At 44.5% G+C, this 17,734-nt stretch overlaps 1 long non-coding RNA gene across 3 annotated transcripts in view; it reads left to right on the top strand.

The window, feature by feature from the left end:
• The first annotated feature begins 418 nt into the window (after positions 1-418).
• LOC139438859 (uncharacterized) overlaps positions 419-17,734 on the top strand; it is a 34,555-nt gene continuing 17,239 nt past the window's right edge. Inside the window, exons 1-2 of one of the 3 annotated variants that reach the window (XR_011648571.1) lie at positions 419-608; positions 5,874-8,568. This is a non-coding gene — a long non-coding RNA (uncharacterized lncRNA). Of the gene's footprint in view, positions 882-5,873; positions 8,569-17,734 lie in introns of all 3 variants that reach the window. The other 2 variants (XR_011648570.1, XR_011648569.1) reach the window with 2 other exon arrangements.

The raw sequence follows: 17,734 nt of genomic DNA, 5'->3' as shown, positions 1-17,734 counted from the left end.
TTTATTTTTCTATTATCCCTTGAGGCTAACATGATGAAAAGAGAATAAAGAAGAGATTCCCTCTCCTTTGTATGTGGACTAATGAAGCAATTCCTTGGTAATAATTCAACCACATTCCACCAAGAGTGAATTTCCATCTAAGACCTTGCAAAAATGTTTCCACTTAATGTCCTTGGCTACTCTTAATCTCAATGGGAAATGAAAAGATACTGACTGTGACTAGATATCTAAAGTTAGAATGATGCTATTGTTCTAGAATATTCAAAAATGTTTATGTTGCTAAGGGGGTTAACCCCTGTAAACATAATTTTTAATTGAAATCCCATCTGGGAAATTTATAATGTATTAGAAAAGCCCTTTACCATCTTACTGTGTAATGCCATCTAGTGGTTTCTTTTTTTATTTGGAGGTATAGTCTCAAATCCAGAGGACTTCACTATTCCACTGTTTCTAGTGATGGCAAAAGTCAGTCTTCATAGTTAGCAGTAACACCAGTGAGAGCCATTTTCTCCACCTCTTGGTCACCACACTGGGTCAAAGTACACGTTTTTTTTTTGTATTGGAGTGGACTTTCAAGTTGGTGAAAGTTCTGGACATTTCCCTTTCTGGTAAGCACTGTACCCAGATGACTACACTACAGTTCCCATTAAGAAGGCGCTCACAGTTTAGAGGTGGAACCAGGTAAAAGCACTCACAGATCTAAACGCTGTGTGCAACAATGTCGGCACAAGGGAAGCAGTCACTGCTCCGTATGATCCTCTGAGGAAGACATCCCAAAGAGGTGACGTTTCAGCTCAGTCTGAAGGTGACTTTCAGGTGACTACGGAAGTTAATAATATTCCATACAAAAGTGAAAGAGTTTGGGATGCTCTGGAATAATGGTAAGTAGTTTGTGGCTGGATACTAGAACAAGACAGACCGTGTGGCCAGAAATAAGGTAGGAAAGGAGTTTTTGTTAGTTTTGTTTTGTTTTCCTGAAGGAACTGGGGAGATTGAGCAAGACTTTCACATTTTGTCACTAAAAAATTAACTGTAGTAGACTATGAAGTATAGATTGAAATTATGAGAGACTAATTAGGCAGCCATTGGTGGTGATTTGGATGTGATCTAAGGCAGTTGCTATGAGAATGGAGGGATGGTGGAACCCTTGAGATGCTGGTGGAAACTCAAGTAAGGCTTGTAGTTTAAGAAAATAAGTGAGCGGTGATTCCCTAATTAAAATAGAGAATATGTGAACAGAAGCAGATTTGGATCAGGTAGGGGACTTTTCTTTGGACTTTTTTAGGACAACTTTCTCCTCTCATATCTTTGAGTGAAAGAGAAATGTACCCTCAAGTCAGGGCTTCTTCCAAGAGCTAGGCTTTTAAGCAAATTTTTTCACTTGATTGGTATAAGAGAAAAAAAATAAAAATTATATAGATCATACATTTGAAAAATTTCAATAAAGGAGAACCCTGTGGTTCATTAAATACTACTCTAAGGATTTCATTGGTTTGGTACTTAAGCGTAGTACAGATATTATTTCATCATGAGCAGTTGTCATTAAGATTCTGTACACTTAAGTAATATTGCTATAGATGCTTATTTATGAAAGAGAGTACAGTTACATTTTCAAGCACTCTCCTCCTGGATCCAATATCACCTTATGAAAATCCCTAACATAGTCTTAATCACATTGATGCAACTCTCAAACCTGTAACTGCTATACATTTCTGAGTTGCTCTGACACATAATGCTGTTTATTTCCTTTATAACACTTTCAAAAATCTGTAATTAACTTTTAGTATGTAATTAATTTTTATTTTGTTTGCATATTTATATATGTTATATATGTTTCTCACTGCAGAAGGGAGCCTACCTGTCTAATTTACTTTTATATATTTAGTGCCTGGAGGATGGTGATTGGCTCATAGTTACTCACTATAATTTACTTCTGGTGAAGCAATTAAGGAATTTAAGAAATCACATTACATAGCCTGTTAAGAAGAAATAGATGAGGACTTATATGTAATAACAATATAGATACATAGCATAATTGTTATGAATAAAGGCTTAGCTATTTTCTAAATTTAAAAAAAAGTAGTAGTATTTGGAATTTCATGTTTGCCAGGCACTGTACTTGACCTTTTAGTCACATTTAGGTTGTGCAATTACTAAGAAGATTTATAAAGTTGACATTATTTAATACATGAAGAACATGAGGCTCAGAGTAGTTATATAACTAGCCCAAAGTCACGCAGTTGCGTCAGGATTTGAATCCAGGTCTGTAAAGTGCCAACTCTGTGGTTTTTCTGTTAGGATCAAATTCTTCATTGCAATTATTAATAAATTTAGTTTTTCCAAAGATCCAAAGTATCACTAAATTTAAAGGCTATTTGTAAAAATAAAGAAATTTCGTTCTTCTGTATTCCCATTATTGACCCCAAAACATTATGAAGAATTGTTCTCTTGAGATGCAAGGAGAGTAATAAAACTCAATGTTTTCCTTTTGTTGTCTATGGAAACTTAACCGTCTGTTTTCTTTGTGTACACAGAGGAATAAATGTCACATTGCCGGAATTATTCCAAAGATTTATATTATGCTTCATACTTCAAATCATGACATCTCCCTGTAGGACAGTTTGTTTGAGTTTTTCCAGTGAGCATAATAAAAATCGAACTAAATCTAAGGTCAAAACTACCTTCTTAAAGAATTTATGTAATAAAAATGCTTTTTCTCTGTAAGGCCTATTGAAATATCAATAGGACTTTTTTTCAGAAATGCATAAAATGATCTTAAATTTCATATAGAATGATAAAGACATTAATAGCCAAAAAACATGTAAAAAAAAAAGAAAAAGAATGAGGGTAATCTTTCTTTATAGATCTAGGGTATATTATTAAGCGACTAAAATCAATATCATAACCCATAAGAAATAGATGATGTATGATGAGAATTCAAATATGACGGAGGCAGACCTTCCATTGAGTAGAATGGCACAGAAACAAACGATGTAGCAAAGGGGCCTTCCATACGGAAAAATAATTAAATTGTGCCCATTTCATATCATTTCCAAAAATTATATTCAAGATGGATTAATACTTAAAATGTTTGAACAAATTAAATAATGAAAATTAAACAGTGAAAATTAAGTAAAGAAAACCTTAGCAGAAATCGAGCAGGCTACATACAATCACAAAGTTAGAATTTTGTCCTCTAGCACTTTAAACATAAACACAGTCCAGGACTAAATAAAGAAGAGGATTCTGAATAGAGATCCTAAAGTATATGCCATACAATTTGTACATTTCCTTCATAGATAAGGATTCCCCTCCTCATACAATGCTTATTTATTCATATCTGGCACATAATTCTCTCCCGTTTTATTATCTGACTTTTAAACCCACAGAAAATTATAAAGAGCAAATTTGAAGGGAAGAAAGGGCTGCTACAGGTAGCAGCATGGCATAGTGTATAAGAGCTCACATTGCTCTGTGCTTCCATTTCTTTATCAGTGCAATGGTGGCAAAATAGCACCCATCAAATGGGTTGATTTATGAAGTAATATTGTAAAGTGCTTAGACAGCACTTGGTAAGCACTCAGTAATTGTTAGCTATTATTGTTGGCAGCAGACACGCTACGGCAATTAACACTTGACTACAGATAACCTCATAGAAGTCGGGGGAAGGGAGAAAAAGCAGATGTGGAAACTTTGACTAGCACAGAAGTCTTGGGTTTACTTAGTGTAGGAGAAAAGAGTGACTACAAAACTCAATGGAGTCTGAAAGTATAATAAGATAATAGCAGAACGTGATAATGGATATGGATTATGACCACCCTTGTTCACTAAATATTTTGATTTACGTTTGGTAAATTCAATTTAAGAAAATTTAAAAGTTTATGATTCAATTCAAAATTATTCCTTCTAAACATTTACAGTGCTTAAAAATGGGTTGGTTCTTAATCCTCAGTTAGCCAAACACCAACTTATGAAATGATTCATTATTTGAAGGTGGTTGAAAGCTCAGTTGAGCATAATTTTTGGCAAATGATTTATTTTGTGCAATCTTTTCATAGGATTTTTATTGGAATATGAGAATGGTAAAATGTTTTTAATACGATACGTTAAAGTTAAAATATATAAATTATAAATTCATAAGTACTGAGATTTTGGTTTAGAACCACAGATATTATCATACTGAATCTTCATAAAAGCACTATGAAGTAGGCTTAATTACGCCCAATTTAAAATGAGAAAACAGAGTCTCAGAAATATTAAATTTGCATGAGTTTCTTATTGCTGCTTTATCAATTATTTTAAATTTAGTGGCTTCGATGACTAAAAGAATATTGAATTGCCATCCTGGGGAGCCCTGCCACATTCTCTAATGGGACAGCAAGAATCCCCTGAGAATGGGGGCAGTGACTACTGAAGGAGGATGGGCCATTCACAGGCCCTTGATATTGATGATTATACTTATGAAACTTTACTTTTGAAATTAAAAGCCTAGTATTATAGTATGCATAAGAGTTAACTCTTGAGAACCTCCTTATTTCTCAAATGTGGTCTCTCTCTAAGCCAAAGTGAGCATATAAATGCACTACCTTCCCCTCAACGTGGGACATGACTCCTGGGGATGAGCCTCCCTGGCACTGACGGATTATTACCAAGCGCCAACTGGCAATGCAACTGGAAAAAGAACTTGACCAAAAGGGGGAAAGGGTAAAGACAAATGAGTTTATATGGCTAAGAAACTTCATAGTGAGTTGGGAGGTCTTTCCAGATATTACACTTATGCATGTCTTAGCAGGATCTTATTGATTGCCAAAGTAAATATTGCCTCAAATAGCAGGGCTCCTGAGGACTCTGGAGACATCCAGACACTATAGGCAGGGCAGACAGCTCAGAAGTTTGGAGCCCTGTGAGTGGGTCCTAATTTGGAATTCATACTCCTCAGTGTGACAGAGTTGGACTCAGTTGTGGTTTCTCTACCCCTTCTGTTTGAACCTATAGTTAGTATTAGAGTTGATAGGTATATGTCCAAGAGACTTAAATCTTTGGGTTGTCCTTTTGTCAGTTGGGCCCTGAATCTCAAGAGTCACATTACCTGCTCTCCAGTTCATGGGACTCACCCAGGACAATTAACAAGGGGATGATGATGGACAATGATGATCCCAAGGCTCTGAGAGAGTCTGCAACTGCAAGTGAGATAGTCCCATCTATCTGATCTAAGCCCCCTTCTTAAAGAGGCAGAATGGGTATCATCAACCCAGAATCCTCAGGATTGGGGAGTGAACAATGGACTAGAGTAGGCTTACTGTTAATCTGTTATAGACTTATTACAATTCAAGTAATGGAAGATCTTTTATCATTGATGTGGAGGCAGTGACCACTGAAGGTTCTGAGGGAGGGAGAAGGAAAAATAGGTGTAATATGGGGCCATTTTTGGGACTTGGGAATTGTCCTGAATGACATTGCAATGACAGTTACAGGCCATTATATATCATGTCATAACTTACAAAATTGTGTGGGAGAGAGTGTAAGGTACAATGTAAACTATAATCTGCACACAATGCTCCAAAATGTGTTCATCCATTGTAACAAATGTATAACACTAATGAAGGATATTGTTAATGTGAGAAAATAGGGGAGGGGTAGGGAGCAGGGTACATGGGAATCCCCTATATTTTTTATGTAACATTTATATAATCTAAGTATCTTTAAAAAATTTCTTTAAAGTATATAAAAAATTTAGTGGCTTAAAACAACATAAATTTATTATCTCATAGATCTGTAAGTCAGAAGTCTTACTGGGCTAAAATGAAGGTGTCAGAGGGGTTGTGTTTCTTCTGGAGGCTGTAGGGGGAAATTTATTTCCTTTCTGTTTCTAGCCTCTGGGAAAGTCATATTGACGTCTGACATCTACCTTCATCTTTAAAGCCGGAAGTGTAGCATCTTCAAATCTCTCCCTGACTTGGACACTCCTGCCTTGGTCTGATAAGGACCTTTGTGGTTACATTTGGCTCACCAGTTAATTCAGGATAACTTCCCATCTCAAACACATCTGCCTAGTCCTCTTTGCACATAAGTAACATATTCACAGATTTGGGGGATTAGGGTGTAGACATCTTTGGGGCAGGGGCATTATTTTGACTATTAAAATATTACTTCCTCAACATCAAACACCAAATAGGTGGCAAATATTTCTCTCAAAATCATTGTATTTGGGGGATGATGAAAATGTTCTGAAATTAGATTTTGATGGTTGCACAACTCTGTAAACCACTGGACTGTACATTTTAAATGGTTGAATTTTATATTATCTGAATTATATGTCAATAGAGCTTTTTAAAAAATCTAGTATATGATGGTGAAACAAGTGATTTTATGTCCAGAACAGCAACTTCCTGGAAAATATTCTTTTCTAGTCGTATCAGAGAAGTTGGAAGGGTTACCACATCTCTGCTAACCATGGGTTGGACACTGCAGTGGAGACATCAAGGGGTCTACTCTATAAAAGTCCATCCACAAATGGAAATGCTACTAAAGATGGAAAAATCAGTGTTCTGCCCAAGGTTTTTTCTAATTGGAACTGGAGTGCAAGATCTCTTTTGTCTCTGGTTAAGTTGCTTAAAAAAATGTAACTCTGGAATTCTCAGTGGTTAAATTTTCCCTTCCACGGTTCCCTTCCTCTTTCATTCTCTGCAGCAGGAAAAAATAAAAGCCAATCAGAGAGAAGAGACAAAAGGTGGAAGGAAGAAGCCCTGCTGTCTTCCAATTCCTGCTTCCAATGCCCATGGGGGCAGATCTACCAGCCTATCAGAGCACCAGATGGGCTGCTCTGGCGCTCTTAAGTTGATGGGAGCCGGGTTTGATACTGCAGCAAAAGTTCTGTCCTCAACTGCCTTAGAGACTACTTGGGAGGAAAAACATATAAAGATTTGGAAAGTTAAAAAGAAATCTAAGCCTTAAATGAAAATAAGCATGAAATAAGATTTTCTGTGATTGATTTCAAATGAGTTATATGGGTAAGGAGTTTCATGAATTCAAAGGAAAGGGAAAACATTGTGGCATGGGTGATTCTGAAAGGAGAGAGAGGATAAGACTAGAATTGGACCTTGAAAAATAGACATCTTTAGTTTTTCTCTTGGAGTCATCTGTGTGATGTTGCTAAAATAATTTTATTTGGAGAGAGATCTAAGAAAGATCCTTCAGAGACAGATAAGACATGTCTTAAACAGGGAAGGGGAGGGAATGCAGCTCTCATTTACGATTGTAGCAAGGAGACTTAGTTCAGTAGCTAATATTGAAGGATGTAAAGCTGAATTTTATTTTAGGAATAATGTTCCATTTACCATGCTTCTAAATCATGTAATAAAATGATACATTTTAACTTTCAACCAAATAAATGAACCTTTTGGGGTAATAAGCTGTCAAATATCAGAATCAGGTGAGGATTAGATTCTGGTCAAATTTGCAGAAGTCTCTCAGTGTTTTAAACCTATTTTTTATTTTTCGGTCAGCCCAAGTTCCAGTAACCTGTAAGGCCCTATGGAAGTTTTAATTACATTTGTATGGCTTTGATCTCTCATTTTATTTTGAACTCTGACCTTGACTCATGTAACTCTATTGCATAACATGGAAAAAATTGACAGAATTCCTTTGAAAATTGCCTAGTTTTCCATAATTCATTTGTTTCTTCCGTATTCCTTTTATAGCTCCTATCTTTGTGGTAGTAATTTTTATAAATTGTGAATTCCCTGAGGGCAAGACTATTTAGTCATTTTAACAATGAACTTAAGTAGTCCTTAAGAACCTTTCATCATGATATTTTCTTCTCATCAGGCTTCCCCAAAGGAAATGGCACCAATATGCTGAAAATTATATTTCATTTACTTACTTCTGAAGGATTAACATGCAATTGAACAAAATAGCAGAACTGTAGAGTGTTAGAACAGAAAGAAATGTCTCCAACATTGTTTAGGTTAATACATTTTAGTAATACCAACATTGAGAGCCAAAGAATCTGAGAGATTTGCCAAGGCCGGAACTGACTCACACCTAGAAGTAAGATGTGCCTTGACCAAAGACTTCTTAATTCCAGGGGCAGAGATTTTAAGATGACACCATAGTCCTTTCCTTTAAAAAATCCTTAAAAATATTTAAAGTTTTTCAGAGAATATTTTCATTTTAGTTTTGCTTCAGCCAGCACAGATATCTATGTTTAGTTAGAACCTGGAAGCACTTTATTTTTTTTCAAGATTCATTTTATTTCTCTCCCCTGTCATTGTTAGTGTTTGCTGTCTGCTCTCTCTGTCCATTCATTGTGCACTCTCTGTGTCTGCTCATCTTCTCTTTAGGAAGTATTGGAAACTGAACCTGAGATCTCCTGTATGGGAGAGAGGTACTCAATCACCTGAACCACCTCCACACCCTGCCTTCCTGTGTCTCTCATTTACCACTTTGTGTCTTCCTGTTGCATCATCTTGTTGCATCAGCCCATAATGCCATCCTGTTGCACCAGCTCGGTGTCTTGCTCATCTTCTCTAGGAGGTACCAGAAAGTGAACTTGGAACCTCCCATGTGGTAAGTGGGAGCTCAATCGCTTGAGCCACATCTGCTTCCCAGGAAGCACTTTCATTTTGTTTTTTACTCCGGTGTCACCTAAAATGTTTATGTGCAAGAAAAATAATTTTTAAGTTTTATAACACATGATTTACAAAAATCTTGGATGAAAAAATTTTTTTAAAGCTACAGTAAAATTCAAGGGTTGAAGGGAACTTCTCAAAATAAAATGAAATCCAGAAACCATAACACAAAACATAAAAATTCTAGACAATGTGAAATATGTATAGGTGAAGATCAAAGTCAAGAATAAGATGAAAAATTTGGGGGGAAAGTTTATAAAATCAGCTCCTGTGATTGGACCAGACTTGGGTTACAGCTGTGCCCAGATGTTCATTTTCTCAGGCTTCCTTTCAGCAAGGAGGGAAGTAGAATACTCAGTCTGGTCCTGCTGAGCCATTGGTAGCCTCAAAGTCCAATTACCCCATGATGATGTTTTCTGAGTGCCATGAAGTGAAAAACATTGGGAAGTACTGTTCTATAATACATAAAGAGCTCCTGTGAAATATCTTGAAAAAGATAACAGTTCAATAGAAAAATGAGGCAATGATAGGAAAGATAATTCACAGAATTGTAAATCCAAATTGCCAATATAAAATGTCTCCAGTCATGAATTGGAGCATGTTGCTGCATCCCTTCCCCCAGCCTTTGTTATCTCCTTCCTCCAGCCATTGCTGTCTTTCCCGCCAGTCCCGCCCACGTTGCCAACATATAATCTGCCTTCTTCCCTAGCTACTGCCTACCTCATAGCCGCCTGCACAACTCCGCCTATCCACTACCGCCCCGTAGTTAATCCGCCCCAGCTCCTGCCCCTCCCTCTACCCAACCCTATATAACCAAGTGTATTTCCGCAATAAAGCAGACTTGTTCCTGCGCTCAGGCTGTCTCCGTGGTTTCTACCACGCGTCCCCCACGCCTGGAGAACCTAGGCCTACGCGCTGGCCTAGGGGCTTCCCGCCAAGCCGTGGAAGGCTGCCCGGACCTCGTGGGCCGCTAATCACTGCCAGCAAGCCCACACTTGGGGGCTCGTCCGGGATCCTTTCCTTCCACCGCCCTACGGCCCCTGTTGTCTGTTGTTGCTGTTGTCTACTGGCGACCATTTCAGCTCTCCAGGTAGGGACCCCATCACCGTCTTTTCTTCTCCCACTATGGGCACCTCCCTCTCTTCACACCATACCCCTCAGGTTCGGCTTTTAGCCGCCCTGCTTGATACCAATGGGGTTCGCATTTCCCTGAAACAGCTCCAAAAATATTGGGACTTACTACTCCCCTTCAATCCGGGCTCGCCACCTGCCAGCTCTGGAGCCCGGACACGTACTCACGGCTAATAGATCGAGTTACCTCTGCCATAGAGCATGAAAGGCGGTCTTTTCCGCCCGGCCTGCTGCCTACTCTTGTGGCCGTTCGTGCCTGCCTCCTTGGTGCGCCATCCGAAGTCATCCGGGACAAATCGATCAAACAACCCAATGACTATGAGCCCGATGATCTTAGAGACACGAATTCTCTGTCTGACCAGCTCGCCGCAGCTCTCGAGCGCGAGCCTCCCCGCTCGCGCTCCCCGCCGCCTACAGAAACCGTTTCTGTGGCTCCTCAGAATGGCGGACCTCCTCCTCCTTCCTCTACCCCTGCCCAAGATGGCGTGCTTCCTGCTTCTTCCTCACCCGGATTAGAGCCCGCCGGCGGGAACAAAGGCGCTTCCTCTCGCCTTTACCCGCCCCTTCCTGTCTCGTCATCCCCCGGGCCGGCCCCCGGAAATGATGTAGCTTCGCCGCCATCTTGGCCGGCCCCCGGAAATGATGTAGCTTCGCCGCCATCTTGGCCGGCCCCCGGAAATGATGTAGCTTCGCCGCCATCTTGGCCGGCCCCCGGAAATGATGTAGCTTCGTCGCCGCCATCTTGGCCAGCCCCCGGAAATGATGTAACTCTGCCGCCATCTTGGCTGGCCCCCAGAAATGACGTAACTTCGCCGCCATCTTGGCCGGCTCCCGGAAATGACGTGGCTTCACCGCCATCTTGTCCGATGCTCAAAAGGGTCCCGCCGCCAGCTTGTTGCCGCCTTGACACTGCTAAGCTGCCACTCCCTCACTTGTTTCCCGCTACCGCTCATCCCTCGCCACCACCATATAACGGCGATTCCGGAAGAGCGCACCCTTCCGCCCCTCAGCTTTACCCGCTCAACCCGCTGCCTACGCCACAGCGCCCTCAGACCTGGCTTCCCTTTACGGCCGAAGAGATCAAGACACTGCGAAAGGCCGTGAAAGAAGATGGTATAGGTAGCCCATATGTCCAACAATTGTTAGAAGAACTGGGAGTTCAACTTGCGCTCCCCTATGACTGGATTTCCTTAGCCCGCGCCATCCTTCCACCTGGTCAGTTTCTTGAATGGCGTGCCTATTATCAGCATGCTGTTGAGCAACAAGTAGCAGAGAACGCCCGCATCGGTGTCAGAGATCCACCGGATGCCTACACCGGAATCAACGGCTTTGCTAATCCTCAGTCTTATGTCAATATAGATCCAGGGTTTTGGCAACGAGCAAAGAACCTTGTCCAGCGGTCATTTTCGCTAGTCTCCTCCAAGCAATCTACCAAATTTGCGCAAATGCTTCAAGACCCACAAGAGACCTTTCCCGCGTTTGTCGCACGCGTTCTAGAAGCCTGTCAGCGGAAAATCACCAATGAAGACGCCCAATTTATGTTAGCAAAAGAGCTTATTCTTGACGGATGCCTCGCACCCTTCCGGACTGTCATCCTCCCTCTTCGCGACAAGCAGATACACGAGTGGGTCTTAGCCTGCCGAGATATTGACCCTCAAACTAAAGCGCTTACTACTGCCTTCTCCTCCGCCATGGCTGTGTCCTCTGCCTCTGCTTCTGCCTGCTTTCGATGCGGTCAATCTGGTCATTTCATCCGCGAGTGCCCTCAACAAGCGGCTCCCCGCCCTGCCGAGGCACTGCGCCGACCGAGAGGCCCCCCCACACCATGCCCGCGCTGTGGAAAAGGGTACCATTGGGCTCGCGATTGCCATTCCTCGCAACAGCCTTTAAACTTCCAACGGGGCAGGCCTCAGCCCCTCTCCCAAGAGGCCTTCAAGAGAGCTCCAAAGCCCTAATGTGGACAATGCCTATCACACGTCACCAGAAACCTTCCCTCGAGCTCAAAATCAACGGGCAGTGGCTTGAAGGGCTCTTAGACTCTGGTGCTGAAATCTCTTGTATTCCCTTTGAAATCGCTGCCTTCAACCACTGGCCCCTCGAAACCGGCCCTCAAGTCATTGGCGCCATGGGAGCTGGTACCTCCTGGAAGACATCACAGCCTTTGCATTGGAACGATCGAGAAGGTCACGAAGGCCAAATTCGTCCACTCGTCCTTTCCTCAGTTCAAACCATCCTGTGGGGACGAGATGTCCTCAGCCAGCTAAAAGCTCATATCACCACAGAAGCCTTCTCAGCCGCGCTGCCCCCCCCTTCTAGGGGCCACTGCTCCTGTCTCAAGACCTGACCCTATCCCTCTGGAATGGGACACAGAGGAGCCCATCTGGGTCGAGCAGTGGCCCTTGCCCGTGCACAAGTTACAGGCTCTCTCTGCCCTCGTCGAGGAACAACTACAAGCGGGGCACATTGAGCCGTCCACCAGTCCCTACAACTCACCAATCTTTGTCATTAACAAGAAGAACACTAGCAAGTTCCGCCTTCTCCACGACCTTCGAGAAATCAACAAGCACATCAAGCCGATGGGGTCACCTCAGCCAGGCTGCCCCCATCCTACTGCAGTCCCCCAGCATTTTCATGCAGCGACCATCGACATCAAGGACTGTTTTTTCTCCATTCCTCTTCACCCGCGGGACTGCCCACGATTTGCATTTACAGTCCCACGCACCAACAACCAGGGCGCAGCACGCCGATTCCAGTGGAGAGTGCTACCACAAGGTATGCGGAATAGCCCCACCATGTGCCAGCTTTATGTCAACTGTGCCCTCGAGCCGCTGCGCTCTCATTTCCAGCCTGAAGAAACATACATCATCCATTATATGGACGATCTTCTCTTAGCAGCGAGTTCTAGCACCCTTCTCAATGACCTGCTTTCTGCAGTGATGACCAACCTTTCGAGTCTCGGGCTTACCGTACAGTCAGACAAAATAAACCTCAAACCTCCTTTTCAATTCTTGGGCTTTCATTTCCATCACTCCATACAACCGTCAAGCCCTCGGCTGCACATCTCTCCCACTATGACACTGACTGAACTTCAGCAACTTTGTGGGCAAATCAATTGGCTTCGATCAGCACTTCCCATCACGACAGCACAAATGCAGCCTCTCTTCGAGCTTCTGCAAACCAAAGATAGCCCACCTGCTGCAGTCCGGCAAAAGATCACCATCACCCGCGCTGCACAAGAAGCCGTCCAACAAGTCAGTGATGCGCTTCAGCAATGCCGCCTCGAGCGATTCTCTCCAGATCTTCCAATCTTTGCCCTGGTTCTACCGACACTGGTCACCCCGACAGGTCTCCTGTGGCAAGATGGTCCTCTTCTTTTTCTGCACACGTCAAAGAGCAAACTCCCAAAAATCTGCCCTTTCCTAAGGGCCTGGATTGCGTTGGCCACTGACTTAGTCCTCCTTTCCATACAAACGTATGGTATCCCACCACACACTATTGTTTGGCCTCTTGATGCCAAAGAAGTTTCTTCCCTTATTATGAACAATACCCAGATGCAGAGCTTAGTAGAGCTCTTTCGCGGCTCCTTTGATAATCACTATCCTCATCACCGTTTGCTGCAAGGGGTGTCTCAGTTAGCATTCTCTAACCCGTTCCGCCCGCTGCCTGCGCGGAACCCCATTCCATCAGCCATCACTGCCTTCACAGACGCCTCAAAAACAGCGTTTGCAGCCGTTATCTACACTCCTGGAAAACCTGAGCCCCAGCACTTAGTATTCGCCAATGACTTTTCTGTTCAAGTAGGCGAGCTCCTAGCGGTCGCAGCGGTCCTCAATCTCCACCCAAGCCAGCCTCTCAATATCTTTACAGACAGCCTATACACGCTACAAGTTTGCCGCAGCCTGCCACTTGCCACCTTTTTGCCAGGCGATTCAAACATTGACCGAGCGCTTGCCTTCATGCAGCGCTTACTTGAAACGAGACAGCAGCCCTGGTTCATCACACATTTGCGAAGTCATTCCAACCTTCCGGGGCCCCTTGCCCACGGCAACAACCTTGCCGATGCGGCAGTGTCAAGCTTTAAAGTATTTCCTTTAGCCTGCAAAGATTATGTTGTGGATGAAAATCTGCTTGGAGACCCCATCAACCACGCTAAGTTGCTGCACTCGCGGTTTCATTACTCAGCGCGGACAATTCGCAAGCTCTATCCAGAATTACCCGCTGAAACCTGCAAGCACCTAGTGCGCTCGTGCCGTGTGTGCGCCCCTCTCCTCCCTCTGGGGCCCCTGCAACCCCGAGGTGTCAACCCTCGCGGCCTCCGGCCTAACTCGCGGTGGCAATTAGATGTCACTCATGTCAGCGCCTTCGGCCGCTTCAAGTATCTTCACGTAGCCATTGACACCTTTTCCCATCTGTGCTACGCGGTGCCCCTCGCAGGAGAGAGTGCCAAACATTGCATCAAGGCTCTTCGCCAAGCCATTCTGTTTATGGGGGTCCCATGGGACCTCAAAACAGATAACGGGCCAGCATACCGCAGTGCTTCCTTCGCCAACTTTGTGCAAATGTATCACATCACACATCACTTCGGCATTCCGTATAACCCACAAGGACAAGGAATTGTCGAACGCACTCATCAACAGCTCAAGCTACTCATTCAAAAAGAGAAAGCCTCTTCCCCCCACAAAGCTCCAGCAGATGTTGTGACAGCTTGTCTCATCCATCACAATCTCCTAACTTTTGATAGTCAAGGACTCTCTCCCACGCATAAGCATTGGGGACCTATGTGGCCGCCTTCTCAAACTCCTGTGGTCTACTGGAAAGACCCAGCTTCCAATCGCTGGCAAGAAGAACCTGCCCCTCTGCTAGCACAAGGAAGAGGGTTCACCTGTATTTTCCCAGAAACAGAACGACAGCCTCTTTGGGTCCCAGGAAGGTACATCCGGCCTGCAACACAGCAGCTTGACCTAGATGATATCCCGCGCCCACTAGCGCCAGACCCCGAAGACATCCCACGTCCTTTGATACCAGAACACAATGCTAATGGCAATGATTGAGACATCAGCCAAGCCCCCTCCTAAAAATGTTTCTATTCCAATAAGTGCTCTCTCTAAGTTTCTCTCTGCTGATTGCCCCTCCTCTATGGGGGCTCTTTTTTCCTTTTTGTCATTTCAGATCTTTCAAAGGACCCAACTCTGCACAAGAGAAGCCTTTGCTACCTCCGCAACCCGCTGTTGACAAGTGCCTGACCTTCACCAAAACGTGCCTTATAACCTATCAATAAAGGGAACTCACCGTGCAAATGCTCCTCAAGCTCCCCTCCCACCCACTCTTACTTTGCTTTTTTCTTGCAATTTTCATTTTTCTAACAATCTTTTCAGCTGTCTGTCTCGCAGCCACAGCCCCAACAGACTGGAACCTTCGTCAACGTCTTCTCCTCGCTATTGCCTGGTTGCTTCTAATTGCTATCCTCATCTCTCTTGTAGTCCTTCTCCCATGACCACTATGCGCCCCCAAGTACATTCATCTGAGCCTACTACCCCAACACCGTCGCCCATGGGGACCACACCAGCTCTCTCTCGCCGCGAACGACGTCGACAACGCTTCTTTGCCCGCCGCCTAAGCCGACTTTCTCTTGAAGGTGATGACCCCATCGAACGCCAAGTTCTCCAGCTCCTCCGACAGGCCCGCTCTGTTCACACACCCACCCCTTGTTCCCCTACCCTCCCTCGTCTCATTCATCTCCTCATTCTCATGTTGTCCCTAGCCTCCTCTGCCCAGAGCTATTCATCCCATCAGCCATTTAACTGGACCCTCTCTGACTGGAAATCAGATGCAGTTCTCGCCTTCAATGTCACTGCAGGGGCACCCTCCTTTTCACTCCACCTTTGTAGCCTGACTGGCCAAGCTCCTGACTGCTATCCAGGATGCCAGGGCCAGGGCTGTTATGGTGGCGGAGCATACGCCATTGCCGGCCCTCAGGGCCCCCCTATTTCTGGCTACTACATCTGCCCCTCCTCCATTGCTTCCTCCTCCACTTCCTGCCACGACCCCGCGCATTTCTTCTGTCCCTCATGGGGATGTGAAACCATGGCTGTTGGTTGGGCTAAACCCTCTAACAAAGATCCTAACCTCTACCTGCTCAGTAGACAACTGTCCCCCCAACGCCCAAATGTCTCTTTCCTCGTCAAAGACCCCTCCGCAGACACTTGGCTCGTGGGTCGTACATGAGGAATCCATCTATACATGACCGGTTACGATTCAGGAGCCTTTTTCACAATCCGGAAAAGACCCCCCTCCAGTCGCCCAGCAAACATCGGCCCAAACCGGTTTCTCAACCCACCACCTCCTACGTCTGCCACCCCTTTTGCGTCCCCCCTTCCCTCTTCATCGTTTCGCGCCTCATCGCCTGTCAGCCTTCAGTTGCCTCCCACTAAGTACTCCAACCCCCTCATCAACTTGATTAAAGCTTCATACGTTTCTCTAAACTCCTCCCACCCCAACCTCACTCGCTCTTGCTGGTTATGTCTTTCCCCCAGCCTCCCCCTCTATGATCCACTTGCTATTCCCGCGCCCCTCTTTATTTCCTCCACCGATGATTCCCCCTCTTCCTGCAATTGGGATCAATCTACTCATATCTCACTCACTTTTACGCACATCTCTTCCAAGGGTATATGCATTCACCCCCGTTCCTCCCACACTCCTAGCCTTACCGTCTGTGCCAACTATACCTCCCCACACATCTCTGCCAAATATTTAGTTCCCCTAAACACCACTCAATGGCTCTGCTCCTCCACGGGACTTACTCCATGCTTATCTGTTGCCACACTTAACAAAACCAAAGAAACGTGTGTTCTCATCCTTCTCACGCCTCGAGTTATCTATCGCACTCCTCTACATTTCTTTGAAGCCTTTGATCACACGCAAGAAGCTATCTACCTCCACAAACGCGAACCTATTACTGCTGTGCTCACTGTCACTACCCTCCTAGCTACAGCTGGAGCTGCCACTGGTGTTGCAGCTCTAGCCACACAAACCTCCGCCCTCCAAAACCTCAGACAAGCAGTAGACTCTGATATCATCTACCTCCGTGATGCAGTCAAATACCTTAAAGACTCTCTTAATTCTCTCTCTGAAGTTGTCCTGCAAAACCGCCGAGGCCTTGACCTCCTCCTCCTTAAAGAAGGTGGCCTATGTGCTGCTCTAGGAGAAGAATGCTGCGTTTATGCTAACTATACCGGCTTAGTAGACTCTAGCTTAAAAGAACTTGAAAAAGGTCTCAACCAACGCCGACTTGAACGAGCCCAAAATGCCGGCCCCTGGGGCTTCCTGCAGCCCCTCCTCCCCTATCTCCTCCCGTTGCTAACCCCAGTTCTGCTCATCATCCTAGGTCTCACAGTTGGCCCCTGGGCCATTCGACGAATTATTCGCCTTGCCAAAGATCATGCTGACAATGTATTCTCCTCATTTGTCCAAATCCATTACCAACGTCTCGTTGCTTCTGATTCCATTCCTCAATCTCGACCACGTCCTCGCCCCCCTTCCCACCGTACTTCCTGCCTGTAAGCTGCTTACTGTAGAACTCCCTGACTGTAGCCGCCGGCACGGGTTTGTTTCCCTCGGCGTAAAGGGCTTGGGTGCACCCCCCGCCCCCCTTTATTGCTATACGTCAGAGAAATTTTGCAGTTAAGTTAGCCACAGTGCTATCCACCCCAAAAAGCAACATCAGGTTAGATATTTCATCTAGCACTAGCGCATACCGACCCTAAGGGCTATACATGCATCCTGATCAAATGCTATGTCATTTGCCCTTAGCCAGTCAATTCTGCCCCCTCACCCCTCGTCCTCCCCAGAGATACTCCGTTTTCATCTACTTTCCCTTAAAAAACAGAAGGAGCAATTGTTGCTGCATCCCTTCCCCCAGCCTTTGTTATCTCCTTCCTCCAGCCATTGCTGTCTTTCCCGCCAGTCCCGCCCAC

The sequence above is a fragment of the Dasypus novemcinctus genome, chromosome 4 (genome assembly GCF_030445035.2).
Source record: "Dasypus novemcinctus isolate mDasNov1 chromosome 4, mDasNov1.1.hap2, whole genome shotgun sequence".
NCBI classification, from domain to species: Eukaryota; Metazoa; Chordata; class Mammalia; order Cingulata; family Dasypodidae; genus Dasypus; species Dasypus novemcinctus.
Note: the sequence above shows the minus strand (reverse complement) of the source record. Positions and strands in the feature narration are given on the sequence as shown.